The 12,467-nt window shown below is 47.1% G+C and overlaps 1 pseudogene; it reads right to left on the bottom strand.

Annotated features, from left to right (window-relative positions):
- Window positions 1-7,977: 7,977 nt before the first annotated feature.
- LOC131764214 (cysteine-rich protein 1 pseudogene) lies at window positions 7,978-10,035 on the bottom strand (annotated as a pseudogene).
- Window positions 10,036-12,467: the final 2,432 nt, after the last annotated feature.

Here is a 12,467-nt window from a genome sequence, read left to right as displayed (position 1 = left end):
ATCAATGAATTTGGTAAAGTTACAGGATACAAAATTAATGCACAGAAATCTCTTCCATTCCTATACACTAGTGATTAAAAATCTGAAAGAGAAATTAAGGAAACACTCTCATTTACCACTGCAACAAAAAGAATACAATACCTAGGAATAAACCTACCTAGGGAGACAAAAGACCTGTATGCAGAAAACTATAAGACACTGATGAAAGAAATTAAAGATGATACTAACAGATGGAGAGATAGATATACCATGTTCTTGGATTGGAAGAATCAATATTGTGAAAATGACTATACAACCCAAAGCAATCTACAGATTCAATGCAATCCCTATCAAGTTACCAATGGCATTTTTTACAGAACTAGAACAAAACAATCTCAAAATTTGTATGGAGACACAAAAGACCCTGAATAGCCAAAGCAGTCTTGAGGGGAAAAAACGGAGCTGGAGGAATCAGACTCCCTGACTTTAGACTATACTACAAAGCTACAGTAATCAAGACAATATGGTACTGGCACAAAACCAGAAACATAGATCAATGGAACAAGATAGAAAGCCCAGAGGTAAGCTTGAGGGAGGAGATATGGTGATATATGTATACATATAGCTGATTCACTTTGTTATACAACAGAAACTAACACACCATTGTAAAGCAATTATACTCCAACAAAGATGTTAAAAAGAAAAATGGGGCTGGGTGTCGCTGCCAGCATGATCAAGGGCTCAAATCCAGGCGGCAAGGGGATGAAAAGAAAGTTTAAGAGGAAAGAATGAGGACGGGAGGGACACCAGGAGCCATTGCAAACAAGTGTCGATTTTATTGTTTATATGCACAGCTTTTATAATATGCAGATACAGGAAGTTCAGGGAGTTAAGGCACACTAGGTTCTGTTTAAAATTAGGTTAGTTTTTTCCTTTGGGGGTCAGTCAGTCCTTCATCTTGCTAACTTATTGATAACAATATTTTTATCTTCCCTGTTTGTACCCAAAGTTCCTGTTATAACTGGGCATAATGTTCTTGACCTTTTGATAAACATTAGTAAAAAGGGGCTTTTATTTGTCCAGAATGGGCTTCACCTGCATTCGTCATGCACTGATCACCTCGGGGAAAACATGGGTGGAGAAGTCCCAAGAGCGTAGGCTCAACCTTATTGAGGCATGCATGAATGCCTGCCTCTATTTTGGGAGCCTGTGCTCAATTGGTCATGCTCCTCCAGGCCGAATACCCTTAACAGGCATGGCGCACTCCACAGCTGGGACAGCTGGACATGCACATGCAAAAATAAAAACAAAAACGAATCTAGGTGTAGACCTTACACACTTCACAAAAATTAAATCAAAATGGACCACAGACCTAAAGGTAAAATGCAAAAGTGTAAAACACCTAGAAGTAACATAGGAGGAAACCTAGATTACCTTGAGTATGGCAGTGACTTTTTAGATAAAACACCAAAGGCACAATCCATAAAAGAAATAAGTGATGAGCCAGACTGCATTGAAATTAAAAACATCTGCTCACAGAAAGGCAATGTCAAGAGAATGAGAAGACAAGACACAGACTGGGAGAAAAATTTGCAAAAGATGTATCTGATAAAGAACTGTTATTCAAAATAGGCAAAGAACACTTACAGCTCAACAATAAGAAAACATTCTCATTTAAAAGTGGGCCAAAGGGACTTCCCTGGTGGCGCAGTGGTTAAGAATCTGCCTGCCAATGCAGGGAACACGGGTTCAATCCCTGAGCCGGGAAGATCCCATATGCCGTGGAGCAACTAAGCCCGTGCACCACAACTACTGAGCCTGAACTCTAGAGCCCATGAGCCACAATTACTGAGCCCACATGCTGCAACTACTGAAGCCCGCGCGCCCAGACCCCGTGCTCCACAACAAGAGAAGCCACTGCAATGAGAAGGCCATGCACTGCAATGAAGAGTAACCCCCATTCGCCACAACTAAGAAAAGCTTGCGCACAGCAATGAAGACACAAACGCAGCCAAAAAAAAAAACGGACCAAAGACCTTAATAGACACCTTACCAAAGAAGATATACAGATGGCAAATAAGCATATGAAAAGATGTTCCCATTATATGTCATCATGGAAATGCATATTAAAACAATGAGATACTACTGCACACCTATTGGAATGGCCAAAATCCAGAACACTAAGAAGACCCAATGCTGGAGAGGATGTGGAATGACAAGAACTCTCATTCATTGCTGGTGGGAAGGCAAAATGGTACAGCTACTTTGGAAGACGGTTTGACAGTTTTTTACAAAACTAAAAATACTCTTACCAGACAACCCAGTGGTTGTGTTCCTTGGTATTTACCCTAAAGGAGTTAAAAACATGTCTACACAAAAATCTGCATATGATTGTTTATAGCAGTTTTATTCATAATTGCCAAAACTTGGAAGCAACTCAGACGTCCATCAGTAGGTGAAGGGATAAATAAACTGTGGTACATCCAGACAATGGGATATTATGTAGTGTCCAAAAGAAATGAATTAGTAAAACTTGTAAAGACATGGAGGAACCTTAAAGGCACACTACCATGTGAAAGAAGCCAATCTGAAAAGTCTATATACTGTATGATTCCAAGCATATGACATTCTGGAAAAGGCAAAACTGTGGAGACAGTGAAAAGATGTGTTGCCAGGGGTTGGGTAGAGAGGGGAGGAATAAGTAGGCAGAAAATAGAGGATTTTTAGGGTAGTGAAACACTCTGTCTGATACTATAATAATGGACACATGTTCCTATACATTTGTCCAAACCCACAGAATGTAGAGTTCCAAGAGTGAATCATAATATAAACTACGGACTGTGGGTGATGATGCTGTGTCAGTGTAGGTCCATCAGTTGTAACAAACGCACTACTCTGCAGGGGACATTGCTAATGGGGCATGCTATGCATTTATGGGGTCAGGGAGTATACGGGAAATCTCTGTATATCCCCTCAACTTGCTGTGAACTTAAAACTACTCTACAAAAATTAAGTCTTCATCACATGTGAACAAGTGTTATCTAAATACCCAGCATCACAGAAAAGTCTGCCTTCTTGTGAGAGGACTCTTTTGCTACAAGTTAACAAAACTCGAATGAATCTAGCTTTGGCAAAAGAGGTTTAACATGTTGATTTACGTGGGAAGGCCAGGGGTGAGGCCAATTAGAGACATGATTGGACCCGGAGACTCAAACTTGTCATCAGACCTCAATTTCTCTTCTCTTTCACTATTCCTGGGAAAGACAGACAATATGATCTCTAACCCCCTCACATTACCCACTTTCACAACTTTAGCAGAAAGATAAACATCTTTCTCACATTGACCATACATAAAGTACTGGAGAGGAATGACTACCCTTGGACCAATCCCTGTTGCTAGGTGGATGTGGTACGACGTGGTAACCTGACTGGTCAGACCTGGGTCATGTGATTTCCTCATCCCTCGGTTCATTATATTTCCTACGTTATTTAAGGTCATGCTGATTATTAAACCATGTAACTATTAAACAAAAAGACTTTTGCAAATTCTCAGAACCATAAGAAAATAAGCGAGAACATTAACTATTAGAACTGCTTGGTGTCTTTTTATTTCTTCTTCTTTATATTTCTACCTAGCCTTTTACCTCTTCCAATCCCCAAATTACCTAGAAGACTGGGCTACCTTTCTGGGATCATAATTTTATCCTGTATTCCTGTGGGATGAACACAAAATCCCTTTTACCTCAGCTCTGATCTCTGCACTCCTGGCTACAGCCCTGTGAGATGCCACACTTTCAGGTGGTTGCCAGAGTCCCCCTTGTGGTGAGCACACTTCTAAGATGTGATTCCCATCTCCTGGTGTTCATGCACTTGTGTAATTCCCACCTTTGGAGTATGAGCTGGACCTAGTGACTCATTTGTAATAAAGAGAATACAGTGAAGTGATAGAATTTTATGATCACCAGGGCACAGGATATGAGGGACCAGAGGTCAACTATCCAAAAGTCAGCTGTTCAAACCAGTTGGGGGAAGCACAGACTCCTCATGGAATCTGAGGCAGAATGACCCTGCACTCCTTTTCTACCTGAGGGGTTAATCCTCTAGATTTCCACCTCCACAATCCCTGTCATCAGACAGCATGATGAGCAGGTGACCAGCAGTGATTCTGATTCTAGGTAGGATGAGCAGGAGATCTGGTCTGCAAAGAGGACAGGAAGTGAAGAAACAAGGACTCCCAAATCTAACACCCAGTGACCCAAACACTTCCCTAGGCCAGACCCTGTGGCTAGAAAGATGAGGAGGGTAACAATCTCCAATCTCCCTGTGCTGTCCCCTCTGGCCCAGTTCTCCCTTCCTCTAACTCACAGTAATGTCCCAAGAGCCCACAGAGGTGACACTAAATATATCTCTGCTCATCTCCAGAACAAACCACCATGGCCACACACTCCTGGGAAGTTCTCTCGATATGTATTAATTCAGTATGTGCAGCAGAACTCAAATAACAGTGGTCTCACAGGATGGAAGCTTGGGTGTGTCTCCCATGACAGTGAGGTAGGCAGTTCCAGGGCTGCTAGGGTGGCTTTGCACCACGAGGATGTCCAAGCATCCAGGTCTCCTTGACCTTTTCTTTCTGCTGTCCCTGGGATGTTGCCCTTATTAGCATGACCCAACATACCTAAGACCATGTCATTGGTCCATGAGCAACCAGGGAAAGCCGGAGAGGAGGGAAAGTCTCATTGTGTATCTCCATCAGAGCTCTTGGGTGACCAAGTGCATCGTCAGTGAGCAGTAATATTTTGAAAGGAATCTTTTTCTCAGCAGTAAGTTTCGACAGTGGGATGAAAATATTTAGTCCACCATGTTGTAAACAGATGTGCTCTCATCTGGGCTTTGTTGTTCTATTTACAGATCACAGGCAGAGTAGAGTTAGCATAAACCTTAAAGGGCCTGGGATTTGGGGAATGGTAAATGAGCACTGTGTTCAAGTTAAAGTCACCAGCTGGGCTTCCCTGGTGGCGCAGTGGTTGGGAGTCCACCTGCCGATGTAGGAGACACGGGTTCGTGCCCCGGTCCGGGAAGATCCCACATGCCGCGGAGCGGCTGGGCCCGTGAGCCATGGCCGCTGAGCCTGCGCATCCGGAGCCTGTGCTCTGCAACGGGAGAGGCCACAACGGTGAGAGGCCCGCGTACCACAAAAAAAAAAAAAAAAAAAAAAAAAAACTAAAGTCACCAGCTGCATTAGCTCCTAACAAGAGAGTCAGCCTCGCCTTTGAAGTTTTGAAGTCAGGCATTGACTTCTCCTCTCTAGCTATGGAAGTCCTAGATGGCATCTTCTTTCAATAGAAGGCTGTTTCATCTATATTGAAAATTTGTTATTTAGTGTAGCCACCTTCATTAATGGTCTTAGCTAGATCTTCTGGATAACTTGCTGCAGCTTCTACATCAGCACGTGCTGCTTCACCTCGCATTTTCATGTTACAGAGACGGCTTCTTGCCTTAAACCTCATGAACCAACCTCTGCTAGCTTCAAACTTTTCTTCTGCAGCTTCCTCACCTTCTCGGCCTTCATAGAATTGAAGAGAGTTAGGGCCTTGCTGTGGTTTAGAATTTGGCTGAAGAGAATGCTGTGGTTGGTTTGATCTTCTATTCAGAGCACTAAAACTTTCTCCACATCAGCGATAAGGCTGTTTTGCATTCTTACCGTTTGTGTGTTCACTGGAGTAGCACTATTTATTTTCTTCAAGAACTGTTCCTTTGCTTTCACAACTTGGCTAACTGGTGCAAGAGGCCTAGCGTTCAGCCTATCTAGGCTATTGACGTGCCTTCCTTACTAAGCTTAATCATTTCTAGCTTTTGATTTAAAGTGAAATGTGCAACTCTCCTTTCACATGAACATTTAGAAGCCATTGCAGGGTTTTTATTCGGCTTAATTTCAGTGTTGTTGTGTCTCAGGGAATCAGGCGGCCTGAGGAGAGGGAGAGAGATGAGGGAATTCTGGTCAGTGGAGCAGTCAGAACACACAGAGATTTATCCATTAAGTTTATTATCTTCTATGGGAGTGGTTCCTGGTGCCCTCAAACAATTACAATAATAACATCAAAGATCACTGATCACAGACCAGCATAATAAATATAAAAATAAAGAAAAGTTTGAAATATTGTGAGAATTACCAAACTCTGATACAGTGTATGGTCAGGCCACTCAGGATGGCTGTTATCTTGTTCTCTTGTACATCCCCTGTCCGACCAAGGCCTGCTTCACCTATACCCTACTCACATGACTGACCTCCTACATACTTGCTCCTGGCCGTAGCTAGTGACTGTTCTTATCAGGGAGGATGTGAGGGGTGTACCCCTCTCCTGGTTTCCCTGGTAACTAATGAGCCCACCTGATGTCAATTCCCCTATAACTGGTAATATACCCCCTGACCCCCGCACAGTGGGGTGTCGCTCCAGGATGTTGCTTCAGATGTGTAAGCTTCCCCATCCATTAAACCACTGACGTCTCTGTTGCTGACTCCAAGCCTTTCTTCTGTCTTGAAGCTGGGCAAGCACAGGCCTTGTAGGCCTGCGGGGTGCAGCCCAACACTCAGAGACACGAAGTGAGCAAATGCTGTTGGAAAAGTGGCGCTGATGACTTGCTCACTGCAGGGTTGGCACAAACCTTCAATTAGTAAAAAATGCAGTATTGGGCTTCCCTGGTGGCAGCAGTGGTTGAGAGTCCGCCTGCCGGTTCAGGGGACACGGGTTCGTGCCCCGATCTGGGAAGATCCTACATACCGCGGAGCGGCTGGGCCCGTGAGCCATGGCCTCTGAGCCTGTGCGTCCAGAGCCTGTGCTCCGCAACGGAAGTGGCCACAACAGTGAGAGGCCCGCGTACCGCTGGAAAAAAAAAAAAAATGCAGTATCTTCAAAATGCAGTAAGACGCAGTACACCTGCACAGGTCGACACAAGTTACTTAGCTTGAAACTTTGTCTAAAACTCTAGGAAGGGAGGGGTGAAATCAAACAATGTCTATTTCACCTCCTTGGGGGAAGCTGTAAGATTACACTGGGTAAAGCTATTGTTTACTTCTCTTTTCTGGAGCTCTCCCATCTCTCCCAGGCTGGCCATTCTGTGTAGCAGGAGACAGATGATCGCAGGCAAAACCCAGGCTTTTTCTCCCACCCTCCCGTCCTTCTTTCTTTACCATTAATATTGCGATCATCAGATTCCAATATTCCCATATTTGGATTTCCCCTGCAACCCCATTCACTCAACTCTGACTCTACCGCGGGCACCGTCAGACCCCACAGGTTAGTGCTCCGTCCTGCACGCCCGCCCGCTCCTTAAGATGCCAGTCTCGAGTCCAGGTTGTCACCTGTGTTTCTGACAGACTGGCTACAGATTGGATGTTCTAATGATTCCCCCACTCCGGTTTGATTAATTTACTAGAGCGGCTCACGGAACTCAGAGAAACACTTTCCTTACTAGACTACTGGATGTAAGTAACTCTGGAACAGCCAGACGGAGGAGACACAAAGGGCAAGTGTGTGGGAAGGGCGTGGAGCTTCCGTGTCCTCTCAGATTGGGACGGTCTCCCCAAATCTCCGTGTATTCACCAGCGTGGAGGCTCTCTGAACCTCATCATTTTGGGGTGTTATGGAGGCTTCATTACATAGGCACGATTGATTACATCATGGGCCATTGCAGTTGGTGAAACCTCCAGCCCCTCTCGGCTCCCAGGACATGGGGGATGGGGTGGTACCGGAAATTCCAACTCCCTATTAACATGGTGGCTTCTCCTGGTAACCAGCCCCCACCCTTAGGTTCAGTCCAAAAGCAAACCTTTAACATAACAAAACACACCTCTGTGGCTCTCATCACTTAGGAAATTCGAAGGATTTTAAGAGTTCTGTGCCAGAAATATAAAATTAGGAAAATGAATGAATGTGTTTTCTTCCAAGTGCACGAGTTTACTGAGGGCGTGGGGGTCTACAGGACAGCCCCAGGTGCCTGTGGAGAAGGCCTGCCATCGGCCTAGAGGGCCGCGGCCCCGCGGGCAGCCGGGGATGGGGTCACCAAAACCTGAGTTTACTTGAAAGTGTGTCTCTCCGCTCCACCGCGCCCAAAGCCTTAGGGTCCGACCATGGCCCCGTAGCAGGGTTGACTGCAACAGGGCTTGCCGTCATGCTCAGTGTGTCCCCTCCCCCCGAGGTCAGCGTCTTTCCACATTTCTCACACTTCAGGCAAGGCCATGCCAGTCCTTCCCCAGGAGGTCACCCGCTCAGCCAAGTACACCTCCTTGTCGCACTTGGGGCACTTGGGCACGGTGGCACCGGGTCCGGGGCGGGTGGCTGCGCAGGAGCACACCGGAGCGCGGGACTCGTTTAATTCAATCAGGATAAAACATTTAGGTATCAATTTAAAGAAAGTGCGCCACATAAGCACACTGAAATTATATAGTTTTGCTTAGAGTTTCAATCTCTTTGGTAAAGTATTCCTTCTGTTCATTCATAGTATTCCTGAGCTCCTTATACTGCCTTTCTGAATCTTCGTGTAGCTTGCTGCGTTTCCTCATGAGCTGTTTTGAATTCTCCAGCAGTTATGTCACAGCATTCCATGACCTTAAGTTTGGTTTCTGGAGAACTGTCCTTAACTTTTTGTGATGCAGTGTTACTGTGGTTCTTCGTGTGCTTGCTGTGCTGTTCCTCTGCCAGCACTGATGAAGTGGGGAGCACTTTTCTGCTTGATTCTAACCGTTCATAGAGAGCAGAGGCTTTTCTCTTCTCTTCCAGGAGGTGGCGCTAGAGCACAGGTTTGGGGTTCTCCTACGTGCGTTACCTGCTTGTGGGAGTTGGCACCTTCCACCTCCCATCAGGGGTGTGGTCCCGTGCCCTCTTATTGCTTCTTGTGCCTCCAGGGATTTTGGTGCCTTGTTGCTGCCAGTGCCACTGGCATCGCTGCCTGGTGACCTGGGATTGTGGGCTCTTCCCTCGTGTCCGGGATCCCCTGAACCACGGGGGAGGAGGGGGGCGTGGGCAGCTGGGGTGGTGCAGGCACCTCTGCCATGTCCTGTGCTGTAAGGTTCTCCGGCTCTGCTGCTGCCAGTGGGTGGCTGGAGGGGCCAAAATCATGGGCGTCTCAGGGGCTGGTGGCTGGGGTCCCAGGACCCACTTCTGCTGCTGCCTAGTTACCTGGGGCCCTGGGCACTGCTGAGGCTGGAAGGCTGGATTCGTGTGTCCTGTTGCAGCTGCTACTGGGTGTTCTGGGGCTTCCAGCTCAGTGGCCGCAGGTGGAGAACAGGATCGCAGGCTCTGCCTCTGCTCTTCCCTCGGTTCAGCCTCGTCTCTGTGTTCCAGTCCACCCACCTTTCCATGCACACTGTGTGGGATTCTCCGGAGTCCTAGTGTGTTGGGCAGTCACCTGCGGTGTGTCGTGGATGTTTACTGGTTGTGGATGGAAGGGGGGAGAGACAAAGGCAGCTTTTCACTCCTCTATGTGGCTGATGTGGCTGATGTGTCTCCTCCAGGTCCCAGTTTTATGTAGAGAATCTGCCGATTCTGTTCAGCTGGAAGCCTGGCTCAGCTGCAGCCCGTGGGACCCTGGGGAGCCTCCCCTGACCCCTGACCCCGAAGTCCTGGGTCAACATCAGGGCCAGAAATTAGATCTGAGTCCAGGACCACAGGGCCTTTAATTTCAGGTTTGGAAGTGGCTGAAGGGATCCAGACAACTGGTCCCTGTCTATTAGGTCCACGAAGGGGAAGAAGACGCAGGACACTGGGGTGTCCTGGGCTCTCGGGACTGGGGAGGAGGGGAGAGGACGCTTGAGGCTTCAAACAGTGGCGGATTTGATGCCTGGACAGGAGGGGCCATGCTTGGTGTCCTTGGGTATGGTGTTGGGACACCTGGTCCTGTCGGTCTGGGGAGGGGGGAGGTCGTTTTCATGTCTCAGGGAAATGTTACGCGGACCCCCAGGCCCTGACTCATGGCTGATCTCCTTGTCGCCATTGTGGTCTCCAGGCTGCAGTCCACGTCCTGTCCTCTGCTCTCCTGTCCTCTGTTCTCCACCTCCATGGCCACCAGCTGGGCAGTTCTTTTCCAAAGGTCTTTAGCCAGTCTTTTTGGCACAGTGGTCCCCACTGTCTTAGCTCACAGGGAGACGATGTTCAGGTAGCCCCGGGCTGTGAGCTGGGATGGACTGTCCCTTCTTTGAGTCTACCTGCTACGCCCCAGCACCATGTGTGTGTGGGGTGAAGTGAGGACTGAGGGTGAGGTTATTTCTCTGGAAGAGAGGAATTCCTTTAACCACCTCCCCTCTCTCCTTTTCTCTTTTCTTTCTTCCAGGTGTATTTGAGTTATACCATACCTGTAAGGACAGGAAAACACCTAAAACATAAGCATAGTTTACCAGCAAAATATAGAGCTGATACCTGTGTACTTATCATCAGGTGAAAAACAGAGCCTCAACCAGCACCCAGGCCAGAAGCCCCTGTGCCTCTCCCCACACAGACCCCACCCTCCCCACACACGTGTCCACTGAGTGACCCACCCTGCCCCTCTCCTCTCTCGTTCCTCCCCCTCCACTCCTGTTGGCCTCCATCCCCTAATGTCACTGTTTCCTTCCTCTCCTCACTTCTCCAGGAGCCTCCCCATCTTCATAGGCAGATACCTTAGGGGATCTCCTCCCCCTCCCCCTGCCCCTCTCCCTCCTCCCCCTCTTCTACCCCATTCTAGGGATGGAGGTTCCAGAGTTATGTCCCTGGAGGAAGAGTCTATTACCCTGTCAGCAGCTGGAAGAAGTGACAAGGACTTGGGGTTCAAGGTCCCACCCCTGGAGACTGAGGACACCCAGTATGTTTGTGGGATCCACCCTGGACCTGGGAACCAGCTGTTAATGGCCTTGAAATCTGATCCTCCCGGAGGCCAAAGTCCTTGCCGGTTTGATGGGGAGAAAAAGCTCCGTGTCAGCATGTATTCTGGGTAACAATTCAGACTTTGAACTTGACACTGGATGAACTCCAACTTCTGTGCGCAGCACTGACCCACTGCTAGGAGCCCAAGGAAACCCTGGGCAGGTCTTTTGTAAGGGGGTCAAAGGGGAGCTCACGTCTCCTGTCATCAGAAACTGTGGCCACACGGGGGCGCCACCACTCCGCCCTCTCCTATTCAGCACAGGGAAGGGAGAGGATGGGCTGTGGTCTGAGTCAGACAGAGATGGCTGCCCCGGAGGCTGGTCAGCAACGGGGGGATGAAGATGCTGCCTGAGCAGCTCTGGGGTCCGGCTCGGGGACGGGGCGGGGATTAGAGGGGAGGAGAGCCCTGGAGCCCTGCCTTGTGTCTGAGGTTTCCATCTTTCCTCTCCACAACCCGTCTCTCCAGCTCTTTGATGAAAACACTCTGGAAAACTCAAAGCTGATAATTATTTCACTCCCTGTTCGTTTCTGGCACATATTAATTTTTTTTTCATTTTAGTGTAGTTTGAGATTCACAAAAAAAGTAGCAAAGTTAGTATAGAATTCCTGTAAATCCCATGCTCAGTCTCTCTGTGGTAATATATCACCATCATACATTTGTCACAGCTAATGAAGCAATATTGACACATTATCACTAAACTCCAGAATTTATTGGGACTTCATTAGTTTTTCCTTTTCCTGATCTACGATCCTATCAAAGACACATTGTGTTAAGTCCCAATCATGTCTCCTTCAGGCTCCTGTGGCTGTGACAGTCTCTCAGAGGTCCCTTGTGTTTGATGACCTTGATGTTTTTGAGTACTGCTCAGGGATATTGTAGAATGTCCCTCTATTCAAGTTGGTTGACTGGGGCAAAGTATTTTGGGGAAGAAGACCACAGACATGAAGTGACATTCTCCACACAACAAGGGTGTATACTCTCCACTCGATTATCAGTAATAAGTTCACCTTATCACCCGGCTAAGGTACATTTCCCAGGTTGCTCCTTGTGAACTTTTATTTTTACTTCCCTACTTTCCATACTGTAGTCTTTAGAAGGAAGTCACTATGTGCAGCCCACACTTGAGGGGCGCTCTGCTATAAACATTGGTGTGCAGGGGGTTGTGCATAGAAGTTTTCAGATGAGTTGCATGAGGACTAGAGTGCTCAGTAGACTGGATGGAGGGTCTATGTGTAGCTTTATAAGAAACTGCTGACCATCATTTCTAGGGGCTGTGCTGCTTCGTATTCCTGCAGCAGTGAGTGAGGGTTTCTGTCGCTCCACATCCTGGATAGCACTTGGTATCACCAGTTCTTGGATTCTAGCTATTCTAATAGGTGTGATGATACCTCATTTTTTAAAAATTTACATTTCCTAATGTAATGATGCTGAGCATCTTTTCATATGCAGTTCCATTGATAGATCTTGAAGAGGTGTCTGTTCAGACTTTCCTTCATTTTTAAATTGCTTTCATATTATTGAGTTTAAGCATTCTATGTATATTCTAAAACAAGTCCTTCATCAGATATGTGAATTAGCAAATAATTTCTCCC

Source organism: Kogia breviceps, chromosome 10, assembly GCF_026419965.1.
Source record: "Kogia breviceps isolate mKogBre1 chromosome 10, mKogBre1 haplotype 1, whole genome shotgun sequence".
Classification (NCBI taxonomy): domain Eukaryota; kingdom Metazoa; phylum Chordata; class Mammalia; order Artiodactyla; family Physeteridae; genus Kogia; species Kogia breviceps.
This window is presented reverse-complemented; position numbering and strand designations above follow the sequence as displayed.